We start from the raw sequence: 15,251 nt of genomic DNA on the forward strand, positions 1-15,251 counted from the left end.
TATAAATGCATAGTGTAAAAATTACAAATTTAAAAAAGCATTTTGTTGAAGAAGTATTTATTGAAATTATAACTTTTGTTTAAGATAAATTTAAAAAAATTAATAATTTGGATGATCGTGATGAGATGTTATGAGTGTATTTATATCCGGCTCAATGTGTGTGAGTAGCAACCGCAAATCCCCACGAGTAATCTTTGGTTCAGGTCTGCATGAAGAGCCGTTAAGTGTTCGACAGTGAGCAAGCAAATCTTCATCTCTATTTTGCAATTTTGAAATATTTGGAAACTGAGAACGTTCTCCTCTTCCCAAGTTTTGTATTTACAGAAAATGTTTTGCCAAAAACACAGATATTACGCTTTTAGTTTTGATTAAAGTTAATTGGTCACCTCGTTAGTTTCTAATTTCCTTAATAATAAAAATGGATCACAGTTTTATTATTTTATATTGAACCTTGCGCGGACCCCCTGACATTGTTCAGGGACCCCCAAATTCAATTTTAATTTTCTACGGACCCCTTGAATGATACTGGGGACCTCTGGGGTTCCGTAGGGACCACTTGGGGAATCACTGGTCCCGCCTTGGGGAACCAGCAAAGGGCATAGGCCCCGTGCCTTGAAAAATACATTACAGAAAAAGTACCTTGCATTAAAGTAGAGGAACTTACAGAAAAATAAGTGCATTTTCAATGGAAAACAAAACGTAGCATTTTCACCAAGCTAAGAACGTTTATTTTGCTCTCGTGTTATCGGAAAAGTTATCTACTACGGATTTCCCTTTCAAGAAGGAAAGTTAGGTAGAATGGAAAACTAGTATTTTTAAAAAAAGGAAAACCTATTTGCAATTTATTTAAACAGATAACGATCTCAAAGTGATAAATCTTTCTGCAAAAGCGTACGTTTTTCTTTTTGGTTTGTTTATCCAGCGAAAGGAAAAATCTAGCGATTAATGGAAAGGCAGTAAAAGCAAGGATTGGCTCCTTGTGACTCGAGCTAGCTGGGGAACAAGCCTGGCAATCAGTATAGAGTCCCAGTGGGAGGTGTCATCCAAGCAGTCTACTGGGCAACTTCGTTCCTTTGTAAAGCACATATATTTTTTAGGACAAGCAGAGAGAGACGCGGATCTACCGGGATTAGATCTTGCCAAGACTTCCTGTTGGCCTCACACGACTTCCATTATCCCACATCCCCCACCACTCCTGGGGGAGACTGGATAAAATAAATTTCCCCACAAAGATTTTTCTAAATAAAAGAGGATCTTTGACTGAAACCTCAAGACGATGATGTCTGTCATACAATAAGATAAACAAGAACAAAAAAAAGTCGCTAAACCGGAAGTAAGACTTTAAAGATACAACTACCTGAATTTTCGCAAATTAGTTTTCATTCATTTTACCTGGAATTGGGGTTTTTCTCCATGTAAATGGTAAATAACAGAATACTGGGTTAACCTATTAGATCTGGCAGCAATTAATTACGTCACAATAATGACGTTACCCGGGGTTGTGACCAAGAGAAAGGAGAGAATACAATTATATGTATGTAGGAAGGAAACAAAGGTTATCTATGACAACACATCATTTGTATGTATAATTGGAAGTAAACCTCCAGGATTGTGTATTCGTATGTAAAAGGTGACCATGATATATTGTATGTAATTCATGCTTGTAATTCATCATACTAACTCAAAATTATATCTGATAAATCCTAAATACAATAGTACGTAATAGAAATTTAATATGATAATTTTATAGGAAAACTTTACAAGATCTTGGTGTCCAAAAACCTCTGATAATGAAAGAAAATACAAAAATTTGACAGATTCTTTAAAGTAATAAGAGAACTGTAATAAATAAAAATTACAAAATAATTTTATCAACCGTGCATGTTAAAACCTGTTTTAAGAGGTTCTAAAGTTTCTCCCAAAATAAAGTGTTTTTCCAAGCTGATTAGAAACATACAGCTTACTAAAATGGAACTTTAAATAAAAGAATATACTCATAAGTACCCTTAATCGAATTATTATGAAAAAAAAAATCTCAAATATAAGTTCTGTACCAAAAATATTACAATGAGAATGCAAAGTTTAAAAAAAAAGCTCAAAAAAGTGAACAATTAATTCAGTAAAGAAGTACTTCCGGTTTCGGACTCTAACTCGAAATTATAGCAACAAATTTAACCCTCCTACCAATATTCTATCGATAAGGGCGCCACGGTAGCCGAGCGGTTATAGGCTAGACCCGCAAAGCTAAGATGTATTGTTGGTTTAGTGGGTTCGATCGATTCCCGTTCTTAGACCTTGGATTTTATTTGATGTTTAATATGAGAAATTTGCAGTAAAGTATGTTAGGCGATTATAGGCTAGACCCGCAATGCTAAGATGTATTGTTGGTTTAGTGGGTTCGATTCCCCCGGTCAAGGCCTTTGATTTTATTTAATTGTTAATATGAGAAATTTACAGTAAAGTATGTTAGGCGGTTATAGGCTAGACCCGCAAAGCTAAGATGTATTGTTGGTTAGTGGGTTCGATTTTATTTAATGGTTAATAAGAGAAATTTACAGTAAAGTATGTTAGACGGTTATAGGCTAGACCCGCAAAACTAAGATGTATTGTTGGTTTAGTTCGATTCCCTCGGTCTAGGTCTTGGATTTTATTTAATGGTTAATATGAGAAATTTATAGTAATGTTAGGCGGTTATAGGCTGGACCCACAAAACTAAGATGTATTGTTGGTTTAGTGGGTTCGATTCCTCCAGTGCTAGGCCTTGGATTTTATTTAATGGTTAATATGAGAAAGTTACAGTAAAGTATGTTTGCTGGTCGCCTCCGTCCACGACACCTAATTTAGTAGTTGGACATAAAGTCCGCCTGAAAAAATAGGCAATTACTTTACTACAATCGATAAGTGCACCTTAAAGGAAAAAAAAAATGACCTCTCTCAGAAATGTTTTTCCACCGAATTTTCAAGAAAGAAAAAACAAAAAGTTACTATTCCTGGTTTAAAGAAAATAATTTTTCCAGCAAAAAAAGAAAAAAGAAAAAGGAAAATTCCATTGACATTAGCCACTTCCTGTAGCCGGATTTAGATCGCTAAATTACAAAACGAGCCCCCTTCCACCGGATGCGATTTAATAAAATTCTAATCGGAAATCTCTTTTCTTTGTTTTTTGAGAGAGAGAGAGAGAGAGAGAGAGAGAGAGAGAGAGAGATTTTTCCAATACGAAAAAGGAGGACATTTTTGAGACTCTGGAGATCTAAAAATGGACATTTCCGTTTAAAAAGTAATTCCGGGAAACTTACTTTTCTCACCAGCCATTAAGAGAAAGTGAGAAAATCAAATTTAAAAAAAATAAAAAACAAATTTTCGATTTACGCTGAGACACCATTAAATTAATTTCTCAATTAATTTTAAAGTACAGTTTATATGATCCATTACTGTTATTAATGAAAAGTTAATGAACTACAACAATTAAAGCAAGAATATCATTATTAAAGTCATTAAACTTTTATTGTTTTGAAATTAAGAAATGTCCTCCTAATTGGTTGGAAATATAATCCAGAATAGTACTAAAAATAATAATGCAAATAACTTTGCTTCACTTGAATTCATAAAAACTAAAGAAAATGTTTACAATAAAATGTTATGTGGGCGGGGCCGCTACAACGTAGTGACTTTCCCGGGTAGTTTTAAAAAGGAGTTTAATTCTTATTTCTTACTACTACTAAGCAAGATTATTACGACCTTGCAGCAGTTTCTCTGTGTTGAGTTTACAGGAAATGACCGATTTGGGGGGGGGCTCCTCAGTCACTCCTACCCCCCTCCGAGAAGATGCTTATTTTTGGGTCCGAGTCCAAATATCAAATTTGAACCGGCAACGAGTTTTGCTTCCCCCCAAAAAAATTGATATTTCCGGTAATTCAGCACGATAACAACCACTGACTAGGAGTAAAATAACAAAATCACAAAGTTGGCTGTAAAAAAAAAGAAAAGTCGATTGAGTTTGAGTCGCATAAAATTAGAGCAAAGCTTAATTAAGCTTGCAGCTATTTAAAGAGCTAAGCAGGAGGCTTCGTTTTAATGTCTAAGCTCAAAGAATCAACAACGGTAGCTGGAAAGGGCGGACAGGAAGAAAGGTCCTGGACGAAAAAAAGGGAGAAATAGGGAGATTGCCGCGTATCCTTTATCCTTCTTCGCTCGGCTAATGTCAGCCGGAAAAATACATTAAGCCACAAGTCCTGGGTAACAAGGAAAAAGGGAAAATAAGAAACAGGAGAAAATTACGGAAAAAGGAAAAGTGACTAGCGGAGGAGGAAAGAATAAAAAGCGCTGTTGGTTACCATGGATAGAAGAAGTTGCTGTGCAAGGGAAAATGAGCAATTTTCACCTGGTTGTGGCGGGGAAGAGAGAGGGAAAAAAAGAACGGCTTAAAATGATGTAATCACAGGACGGAATTGGCTGTGAGAGAACTTGACGTAGTTGGAGGTTGTAATGTGCAGGACAAAAGCGGAAGTGAAAGGTTATCTAATTTTCTTCTTCTTTTTTTTCTGTCTGAGAGGAAATACGAAGGAGGAGCGGAAGATTGAGAGGGGGATACTTCAGTCGGGAATCAGCTGGAGATCTGGTTATAAAGCTCTCCGGCCATTCTCCAGCGTTCTCCTGCTTGCACAACGCTTCACCGGCTCTCTAGACAACTTCGCTGTAATCTGAATCTGCTGCGAGAATGCGCTCGATTTTTCTTTTACTCCAATCAATTTTCTAGGTTCTATAATCACTAAAATATCTTCCTAAAACTTAAGTAGAAAAAAATTTAATCTTTAATAACATAATACAGGGTGAACCAGTAAGTATTGTCCATAGGCCTACTGTAATTTAGGTAAAATAAATTACCTATAAATTGATACCATTTCGAAGCATAAGTTATTCTCCAAACAGCCTTAATCTTCCTCCGGATGCTGGAAAAATAAAAGTAATCGAAATTTTTAAGAAAACGGTATCAATTTTTAGAAAAATTTATCTGTCTTTCTAACCGTGTCATCAGAATCGAATTCGGACTAAAACTTTCTGAGTAATAACATTTTTATTGGGAAAAAGTAATGATTTTAGAAAAAAGCTTTAAAGTGACGTCACTCAAGAACATAGAAAAATATGAAGTTGGCTAATACGTCATTGAACTCCACTTTAGATGTACTACACCCAGTAGGCCTATGGACAATACTTACTGGTCCATCCTATATACAATTGTAAAACCGTACATTATATTAAAATGGCCCATCAGAGTAATGTCTACAATCTAAGAACCCCTAGAACTGACCTAAAACAAAGATCTACAAATATCTAATGTATACACAAAGTTCACACAAAATCTAAGTCGCCATTTTAGGGAAAAATAAAAAAATTAAGATAAAAATACGTACAAATTAAATTGTATTTCCGGTTGAGGTACTTCCCTTTAAATTCGATATATTTAAATAACACATTCAATATTCCTTTAAAGAATAATCATAGATCATTCTCAAGAAAAAGTTAAATACTAAAAAAATCACTTCCGTTTAGCTGCACTTCCGGGAGACAGATTTAGGGCCCAAATCTTAGTATTTGAATTGGACATTAAGTAGTAAAATGAAATACCAAATTTGGGTGTTATGTGTGACAGACACTCGGTAAATACTAACAAAACAAATGGTTTATTAGTAACCAAAACTGTTACGTGTTCTGCGGCCTTGAAAACATTTATTTCCGGTTAAATTAAATTTCGAAAATGTTATGCGATCACATAACTTCTCTCACCAGTAGTAAGAGAAAGTAAAATAAAAGTAAAAATTAGGTAATAAATTCTCAATTTATCTAAAATACTTGAAACTAAAAAATATTTGATTACAGTACGCATTATAATCTAGATTCTCGTAGAGCTAAAAATGAAAAATTGCCAAAGATATATTTAACTCATTACAAACGCGAACATAAAATAAAAAAAAAAAAAAAAAAAAGGTTGGCAAAACTGCAGGTGCTACCGGCGAGCAAGTTGATTACCTTTTAGCACGCTACCAAACTGGAAAACTCTGTTAAGAAACTATTTTTCCCACTTTCTCTTTTACAATAAACACTACGGAGAAAAAGGAAAACCTAATTAATGCAAAATATAAACTAAAACAAAGGAAATGGAGTAAAAGTTAGGGAAATAGGATTAAAAAAAAAAAAAAATTCTGTTCGAGGCCGGAAATAGTAGCGATATAACTTAAGCACATCAGTTACAACTAACTTTTTTAAAAAACTAAATTACTGTAACAAAGAGTGGATTAGCTAGCCCAGCTTCTAATGCTTTCTAAATAATTTGTACTTTCCAGTACTTTTCCGGTTTTTACAGGATGTAACCTCGTGAGTACCATAAAGTGGCCTTTACGAATTGGCCTATAATAACACTACAACGGAAGTTCAAATTTGAGTTTTTCTAAATGGTAATATCAAAAGAATAAAACAATCGGAAATGGCTACTAAATAGAGTTTTCAGTTTTTGTTTTTGTGTTGTTTTTTTTAAGAATCGAACAGACCTGTTGCAACATGTAGATCTAAAACACTTCCATCGGAACCTGTACGTATCAATAAATATTCCAGGAGTAGAAGTAGCGTACCAAGATGATGACGACGAACACACACACAATTATGCCCAAATGAAAGTACAAATGACGTCACCTTTTTGGCAACTGCATTCAGTGGAATTTCACTTCCGGCAGACAGACAGTAAATTGGACAATATAACCCCGTCATTTTGTTGGCGAGCCTTAGTAAAACTTCTTCGGACTCAGGGGGACCTAAAATCGGGGATATTTCTGGTGAATACAAATTGCAGTATCTCCTCTTATTAGTAGAGACTTCCTGGATGAGTCAATCAGCCGCCATAAAAGATGAATGGTACTCCACAATTCAGTCGCCACGATAACCGAGCGGTTATAGGCTAGACCAGCAAAGCTAAGATGTACTGTTGGTTTAGTGGGTTCGATTCTCGGTGTCTAGGGCTTCGATTTTATTTAATGGTTAATATGAGAAATTTACAGTAAAGTATGTCAGGCGATTATAGACTAGACCCGCAAAGCTAAGATGTATTGTTGGTTTAGTGGGTTCGATTCCCCCGGTCTAGGCCTTGGATTTTATTTAATGGTTAATATGAGAAATTTACAGTAAAGTATGTTAGGCGGTTATAGACTAGACCCGCAAAGCTAAGATGTATTGTTGGTTTAGTGGGTTCAATTCCCCCAGTCTAGGCCTTGGATTTTATTTAATGGTTAATATGAGAAATTTATAGTAAAGTATGTTTGGCGATTGTAGACTAGACCCGCAAAGCTAAGATGTATTGTTGTTGGTTTAGTGGGTTCGATTTTATTCAACGGTTAATAACAGGTCCCAAAGTTGAATCTCCAAGAATACTTTTGATTCAAATCTAATACAACCAATGGTAGAATTGTTTGCCCACACAACACTAAACACGCGTGTATATGTGTGATTGTGTATTTGTGTTTATCTATGTAAAGGGAGGAAATGAGTAGATTTATGTCGGGAGAAGAAAGCACAAGAAGAGGGGCGGAAGCGAGGAAGTTCAACTAAGCGAACTGGAGGGCGAAGTTTTGTGGTCAGTTCGGGGAGAAACTCCAGATAGTAACTCTAAAACTCAAATGAGTTTAAACTCAACTGAATGGACGTAGTAAATTCCACAGCGGCTTTTTGGATTCGTAAGTTTTAGTTGAATGTCCATTGTAAATCTTCCATTTAGCTCTTCATATGTTACTTTAAAGCTAATGCGTGTTCATTGAAAACAGCCGCCAAATTACGTTTTATACAATACGGAAATAGTTTATTTTATTTTAAATGTTAGCAAAGAAATTAAGTTCTATTTAATAGAAGAGGTGCACAAAAGGAAGTACTTAGAAGAGCAAAGAGCGATTAAATAAAAATAACTTTATAAATAAAAAGAGTTAAAAAGTGGTAATTAAAACCGGAAGGAGAAGGGGCAAGCTAAATACGATGCGCGAGGAAGGCGGAAATCTAAATGAATGACGCAATTACATGACACGACTAGACACGTCGTAATGTACGTGTTGCAACATTATGGGCATGTTATATATGGTACGGTAGTTATCTGGTCTGCCATATGCCAACAAAATTTTTGTTCTTACCTTGCCATTAGTGACCCAATTAAAGAAGTAATCCATACTAATTAGCACGTGACCTAGCTATTCACGATTTTAGTGAATTATTTCAACTATTTTTATGAGTTTTATGCACTTCATTCATAAATGATGTTCTTTATAACATCATTCCCAATTCTGATAAGTCAATCTCGTTTTATCTTTCGTTCGATCGATATCACTGTGGTATTACTAAGACATTGGAACTAAAAATCGAGTCTACTCTCACCGATTATTGCAATAACTATAAAGTTCTAATCGATAAATTTTATTCAAAACTTGGTATTTATATACGTATTTAACTGTTGGTCGGGTTAATGTAGTTCGTAAATCTGATCATTACAATGAAGTATGTAACATTAGAGTGAAAGAAATCTGTCATCCCTGCATAATAAATAATCAAAACGATTTTAAATCTCCTTAAAACATATACACGGTGATCCATTTAAAACGCACCAATCGCTAATAACTTTTTAGGAAAGCGGAATTTCGAAAAAGCGTAAAAACGAAGTAAAAACTATAGGTTTCTTTTGGTCTAGTTTTCAAATTTTCCAATCTAGATGCTGTACCTTCATTTTTGGCGGAGTTACGGGCAAAAACCTAATTGAGGTTTCATAAGGACCACTGGTTTTGACAATGATTATGAAAACTTCATAAAAAATTGTGAAAAATGCCGTTAACCTCGTTTCGATATCCCTAATATTTGCCGAGATATTTAAGATCAAAGTTACAATTTTATCTTATTCGTGATCGGTTTTCAGCATTAATTTTCCACCAGAAGTACACGTTTTGGGAGGTCATCTGTCTGCAAAAAATGTTATTTTTGACGCAAAGAACAAAAATAATAATAATAGAAGATTTTAAAGAATGTAGTGTAATGTAATGGTTATGGGTGAGTCAGAATAAATTTGTTTTATCATCAAATGAAAGCAACCATAACATCATGATAATGTATCCCGTATGCAAGACTTCTTGTCCTATGATGACGGTGCCAGGGAGGGGCGGATGTTGGTCTAGTGATCAAGAGCGTGGCTTTGTAAGTGGGAGGTCCCCAGTTCGAATCCCACGTATAACTACACTTTATTAAAAAAGGTATTATGATTCTTTAAGTAATAAGAATGACTGCATACGCGGGATTCGAACTGGGGATGTCCCACTTACAAAGCCACGCTCTTGACCACTAGACCAACATCCGCCCATCCCTGGCAAGATATTCTTACGGTAATCATAGGTCAAGAGGTCTGCATACTCGGTGCATTAAAATGATGTGATGATTGCTTTTATTTGATGGTAAAACAAATTTATCCTGATTCACCCACAACCATTACATTACACTACATACTTTAAAATCTTCAATTATTATTATTATTAGGTGACGCGTGCCGACCCAGCTCGAGTGGATAAAAGATGAGAGAAGATTAAAATGATTAGGGGCGCTAATGACCTCAGCAGTCGATGCGCCAAAAAAAAAAAAAAAAAAAAATTATTATTGTTTTACTTTGCGTCACCAATAACATTTTTTGCAGTCAGAGGACCTCCCAAAACGTGTATTTCTGGTGGAAAATTAATATTGAAAACCGATCACGAATAGATAAAATTGTAGCTTTGATCTTAAATAACTCGACTAATGTTAGGGATATCGAAACAGGATTAACGTCATTTTTCACAGTGTTTTATGTAGCTTTCATAATCATTGTCAAAACTAGTGGTCCTTATGAAACCCCAATCGGGTTTTTAGCCGTAACTCCGCCAAAAATGAAGGAACAGCATCGGGGGTGGAAAATTTTAAAACTAGACCAAAAAAACATATAGTCTACTTCGTACGTTTTTTTCGAAATTCCGCTTTCCTAAAAAGTTATTAGCGATTGGTGCGTTTTAAATGGATCACCCTGTATAAATTACGATGTTTTATTTTTAACGATTAACAAATAAAAGAGAACAGCTTTACCCTCTGAAGATGGCAGTAAAGTAGCCGAAACGGTAAAAATTCTTACCTTTCTTACCAATTCTCAACAGGTTTCCAATCTCACAATAAAAGGAATCTTACCAAAATATCCTCTCGCAGAAATTTCTTTAATTGGAATTTCCGGTAAAAAAAAAGTGGTAGATTTATAAATTACCGATCGTTTTGTGAGGAAATCTTAAATTTGGGAAAATTTTATTGGGAGGGGGGAGAGTTAAAATGTTACTTCCGGTCGGCAGATTTTTCTGCCAGTTTAGGAATTTCGGTCTTACATTTGATTTTTTTTTAATACAGTAAAAGCTCCTTATTCGCGCTTCCTTCATTCGCGTTTTCACTATTCGCGGATTAAAAAAATGCGACCCAATTCCTATATTCGCGGATATTCGCGGAAGTACACTATGATAATAAAAGGATTCCAATAGGTATCCAACCCAATATCCTTTGTAAATGCCGTCAAATGGACTAATAAAAAAAGTAAAATAGATCTTATTACAACTTTGCCTAAAGTATGTTGTTAAATGATATCGCCGAGGACTTTGACATAAGCCGCCTTCACCGCGATCGGTGTTTTTGAGAATGTAAACGCACAGAATGAAAGCATTGTTCGTGATCCAGCAATAGAAAAAATGGAAGTGGCGTTGCCATTATGGATCGAAGACCGCATCCAAAAAAGGGTGCCCCTGAGTGGTCCAATGGTCCGGGAGAAGGCAAAGTATCTTTACGCTCATTTTAAAGAACCTGATGGTAGTTGTAGTGGCAAGTTCAAACTTTGACTGCAAACAAAAGCTTTTAAAAACTGCCAAGCAAGAGAAAATTACAAAATTCTTCAAACCATTGCCTCAGCCTTAAGATAATTAATCAAAATGTTCAAAAACTTCAATTAAATTGATTTTTTTAATTTTTTTATTTTATTTTTATTTTGTCAGCTAGGAACGTATCCCCTATAATCCCATATAAATTACCATTCCGTATTCACGGTTTCTGTATTCGCGGCATATTTATGGAACATATACCCCGCGAATAAAGAGCTTTTACTGTATTATACAGATGGATGGAAGCGAGTACAATAAAATAGTGGTGGTTCTCCTACAAGTGTCCTTAATGTGGAAAAATATTGCAAATAAATGTTATTATCTAGGTCTCAACTAAGTTCAAAGAAAATCGGGGGAGCTACTTCCGGGGAAATCTCCCTCCCCAAAAAAACAGAAAAATCGATATAGTAAAGTGGTTCATTAGTGGCCCAATTGAGGCAACAACATCCTCACTTCGAACAATAATACTTTTCAATACAGAAAAACGGAAGTTCAAATTTGGAAGAATAATAAATTTATAAATTCCAAAAGAAAAACATAATTTAGAGGAAAAACGAATTTCAAATAGATTAAAACTGGGCCGAGTTACCAGCACACCCTCTTGGCAGACACCTGAGTTACATATACGTATATATATAAATATTGAACAAAGCCAAATAGTAAGGGATGCCAAGTTTAAATATATACCCTTTTTTTTATGTTTGCGGTACAAATAAATAGAAATTAAAAATACAAAGCCGCCAAAATATTCTAATCAACAAATTGAGAAGATTTGAATCTCACTTCGAAAAACCAAAAAATTGAGTATCTAACACAAATATAAATTTGAGTTTCCTTCTAGTCAAGGAGGAAACCAGGTGAAAGCTCAAAATTGAGTATTTTGCATGATTACAATCCCTTCTCTTAATCAATAAAGAGAGAATGGACAAAAATATATAATTCTTCCAGCAGGACAATGCTTCTTCTTACTGAGGACAATCCGGGAGAATAGAGGTACGCAATGATGGGACATTCACCCTATTGGCTTCCTTCAACTCCCATCTGAAGAAAAATTTGAAGTTAGAAAACGTTTTGTGAACCATTGGAAGCAAAGGTGACAAACTGACAAAGATGGATCAGACAGAATCGGATTTCTGGGAGACGACATCAATTAATAGTAGAACAAAGATCACGGAAGTAAAAGAGGACTTGAAAGAAATGCATTTTTGAACGGAAGGGGGAGGAAGTGATCAAATGTGCCTGTAGTGTCACCTGGTTCCACTTCCGCATTATGGAATCAGTTCAGTTCTCTAACGTACCTAATCTATTGATGATGTTTTCATCGAGTAAACTGTCTGGTAACCTGAGAATTCGAAACCTTGCTACAAATGAACATTACACGATCATATGGTCCACTAATGGCATTTTAAAACGTATCATTTGTAGGAATAATACGCTGCCGTACAGTTCCGGTGAGTGAAAGTTGATTAGAAACTTGTAACAGCTGGTGCCACATGCACTACACTACAACAAACTACAAAACACTCTTCCGCCCTCAAAATGCCACAGAACGGAAATTCCTGTAGGTCAAAAATATTCTTTAAAAAAAAAGAAAAAGAAAAAAAAAAGCCGATCCCAAACATTGTTTCCTGTCCCTTAACCTCAATAACAGGAAATGATATCGTGTAAAATTTCCTGAATGAGTTGTTTTGAGAGCCACTAAACGCAAAAAAAACGGTTCATAAGTGGGGCGGTTTCCACAGAATATCTCAAAACTAAGATTCTACTTATTAATTGGTACTCCAGCTAGCAAAGAAATAGGAATGTATTTAAAAGTTATAGCCGAATTAGAATGAATGGAAGAAAATGATTAGAGAAGGATTACGGTGATTTTAATTTCGGTTAAGCTATAAGGATGGCAGGAATATAGAGTACTGATCCATCCATTAGTCAGTAAGTTTGTATGTAAATAGTTGTATATAGTAGAGGGATGAATGTGTGAAGCGAATGTATTTATAAGTAAGAATGGAGAGTGAGTGATATTCTAGTGATAAGCACCTAGACGATGCTGGCTGTATGGCGGAAGCCAATGCCAAAAAAAAATTGGTACTCCATTTTGTGTAAGCAAAAGTCGTGTGAGTGACCAAAACAGAGGTTTTTTTTTTTTTAGAGATCGGTGGAGCTGTTAGGATGCTGGGAGTTCCGCACGGAAATATCAGTTTTGATTCCAACTGCCGGTTCAGATTTTTTTTTTTTTGTCTTACTAAGAATTTCTTAGAGACAACACTCTCCGGCTATGGGCAGTGTTGTGATATAAGAGATCACTGTCCGGAGTACCAGAAGTATTCCGGAAGTGATTGGCCTCAGATCGTCGCAAGAGAAATAGGAAGAATAAACATTTCTCTAAGGAAAATCATGTAAACCCCTTGAAAGAGGAAAACCTCCATCAAGGTAGGAGAAAATCTGAGGAAAATGGACGAATGAAAAGAGGCGACAGTTGGAAAATTCACTTTATAAATCTGGTGTAAGCACAAGCTCACACACGCTCTCACAGACATGAACATCGTGACACTAATTCCAAACATTATCAGCGACAGAAATTATTTCACAGGATATGTTCCTTCTTAATCCTATATAACAGAAGATGAAGGGCTGTCATTCTATTTTCTTTTCTATATTATCTTGACGGAATGAGGTCGGTAAGAGGATATGCCATACAGCATAGTAATCATGTTTAGCTTCAAAACTTTCCCGACAAAATTACGTTCGCATTTAGATTTGTTTCAGTGTAACGATGTATGATAATAATCGGCACGTACAGAAGAAGAAGGCTACACAAATCGTAAGGTTCACTCAGGGAAGAAATCTGGTTGGAAACAGGGCTTCCTCTTACAGAGGAAATTCGGGGGATTAAAAATTTAGACTAAAAAAATTGATGGTATCCATTTATATGACGAAAGCTTGGAGTAAAAAAAAATTATTACAAATAATTATGACTGAAATTGGCAAAAATCTGTCTTCCCTCTCAAATGTAACCTTAACCCGATCTTTTTCCGAGAAATGCCGCGAGTTTTTCTTTAAAAAAAAAAAAAAAAAAGCTAAAAAGTATATGCAAAGTTCAAAAGTCTAGGAGGCATTTCCGGGAAAATGAACAAACCACTGGGTAAACACGTACTTCCGGTCGAGAGATTCTCTTCCAACTCTATTTCAGCAACACATTTAACTCTCCCCCCCCCCCACCAAAAAAACAACCCACGAAAGATAGGATCGTACATTACACATGAATGACACTTCAGAGGAACTCTTACCAACCTCCTTTCTCCAAATAGTACCTTTAATCCAATTTGCTGTAAAAAATATTGCAAAAAATAAAAGCAATATATACATCAAGAGAGGTTAATCAAAAAAAGAAAAAAAAAGAGTTTAATCAAAAAAAGAATATAGGATATTTGATTACAGGGCAGCCCTTTATTTGTTCTTTTCCATCTAATATGCACAAAGTAGCTTGAAAACTGGAAAAAAAAAAGACCTACTAAATTTGGCAACTTTTCCTTAAAAACAACAATAATCAGATTTTAAAGGGGCTGAAAAGAGAAATGTCAGAAAGAAAAGTTCATAAACTTTCATTGATCAGGAATTAAATTTTCCATGTCCAAGAAAAATTAGCTTTTATATAACATTATTGCTTCTAAAAACTGCTCGGAAAAACTCCTAATATTAATAAACAATCGAGTGGATGTAGAAATCCATTTATGATGAACTCCAGTGACATGTTTGGGAAATCTCATTACAGAAGTAGTATATCCTTAATAAATTGTTTGAATTTCTTTCCTTAACAACTATTGCAGGTCTCAATTCAAGAAAAATACATACATTAAATTAAACAAGAGTATACATCAAATTATTTTGTGAAAAGAGGTTAGCACATTTAAAAAGATTGTAAAAAAACTGTAGTTAATACAGTAATTTGTATAATATAGAATACTCATATTAATATGAAGCGCATTAGACTAAGTAGAGTACGTATACAACTCATAAAGAAATCTATAAACTGAAATTTAAGTATAAGTATGGATGATTTTAATTAGGATGGTTGCTAGTAATTGGAGTTGCGCTTGTAAACACAATGTTATTGATAACTATTTACTCAGTTCGATTGGGTTCAATATTGGACCAGTATTAATTCAAACAGGTGACTGCAATTTTCACCATCGTAATGCAGCTATTATTCAACAAATAAATTGATAACAATAAGGTGCAATTAAACTATTAGATGAAGGTATAGGTTTTCCTCAAAGTGCATTTTTGTGAAACTAATTT

General features: G+C 34.9%; 1 protein-coding gene across 1 annotated transcript in view; it reads right to left on the bottom strand.

Moving 5' to 3' along the window:
• Positions 1–15,251, bottom strand: part of LOC141458589 (disks large 1 tumor suppressor protein-like) — a 137,928-nt gene that overhangs the window by 48,742 nt on the left and 73,935 nt on the right. The window lies entirely within an intron of this gene.

The sequence above is a fragment of the Rhodnius prolixus genome, unplaced genomic scaffold (genome assembly GCF_049639745.1).
Source record: "Rhodnius prolixus isolate KJV_2025 unplaced genomic scaffold, Rpr scaffold_5, whole genome shotgun sequence".
In the NCBI taxonomy this organism is placed as follows: Eukaryota; Metazoa; Arthropoda; class Insecta; order Hemiptera; family Reduviidae; genus Rhodnius; species Rhodnius prolixus.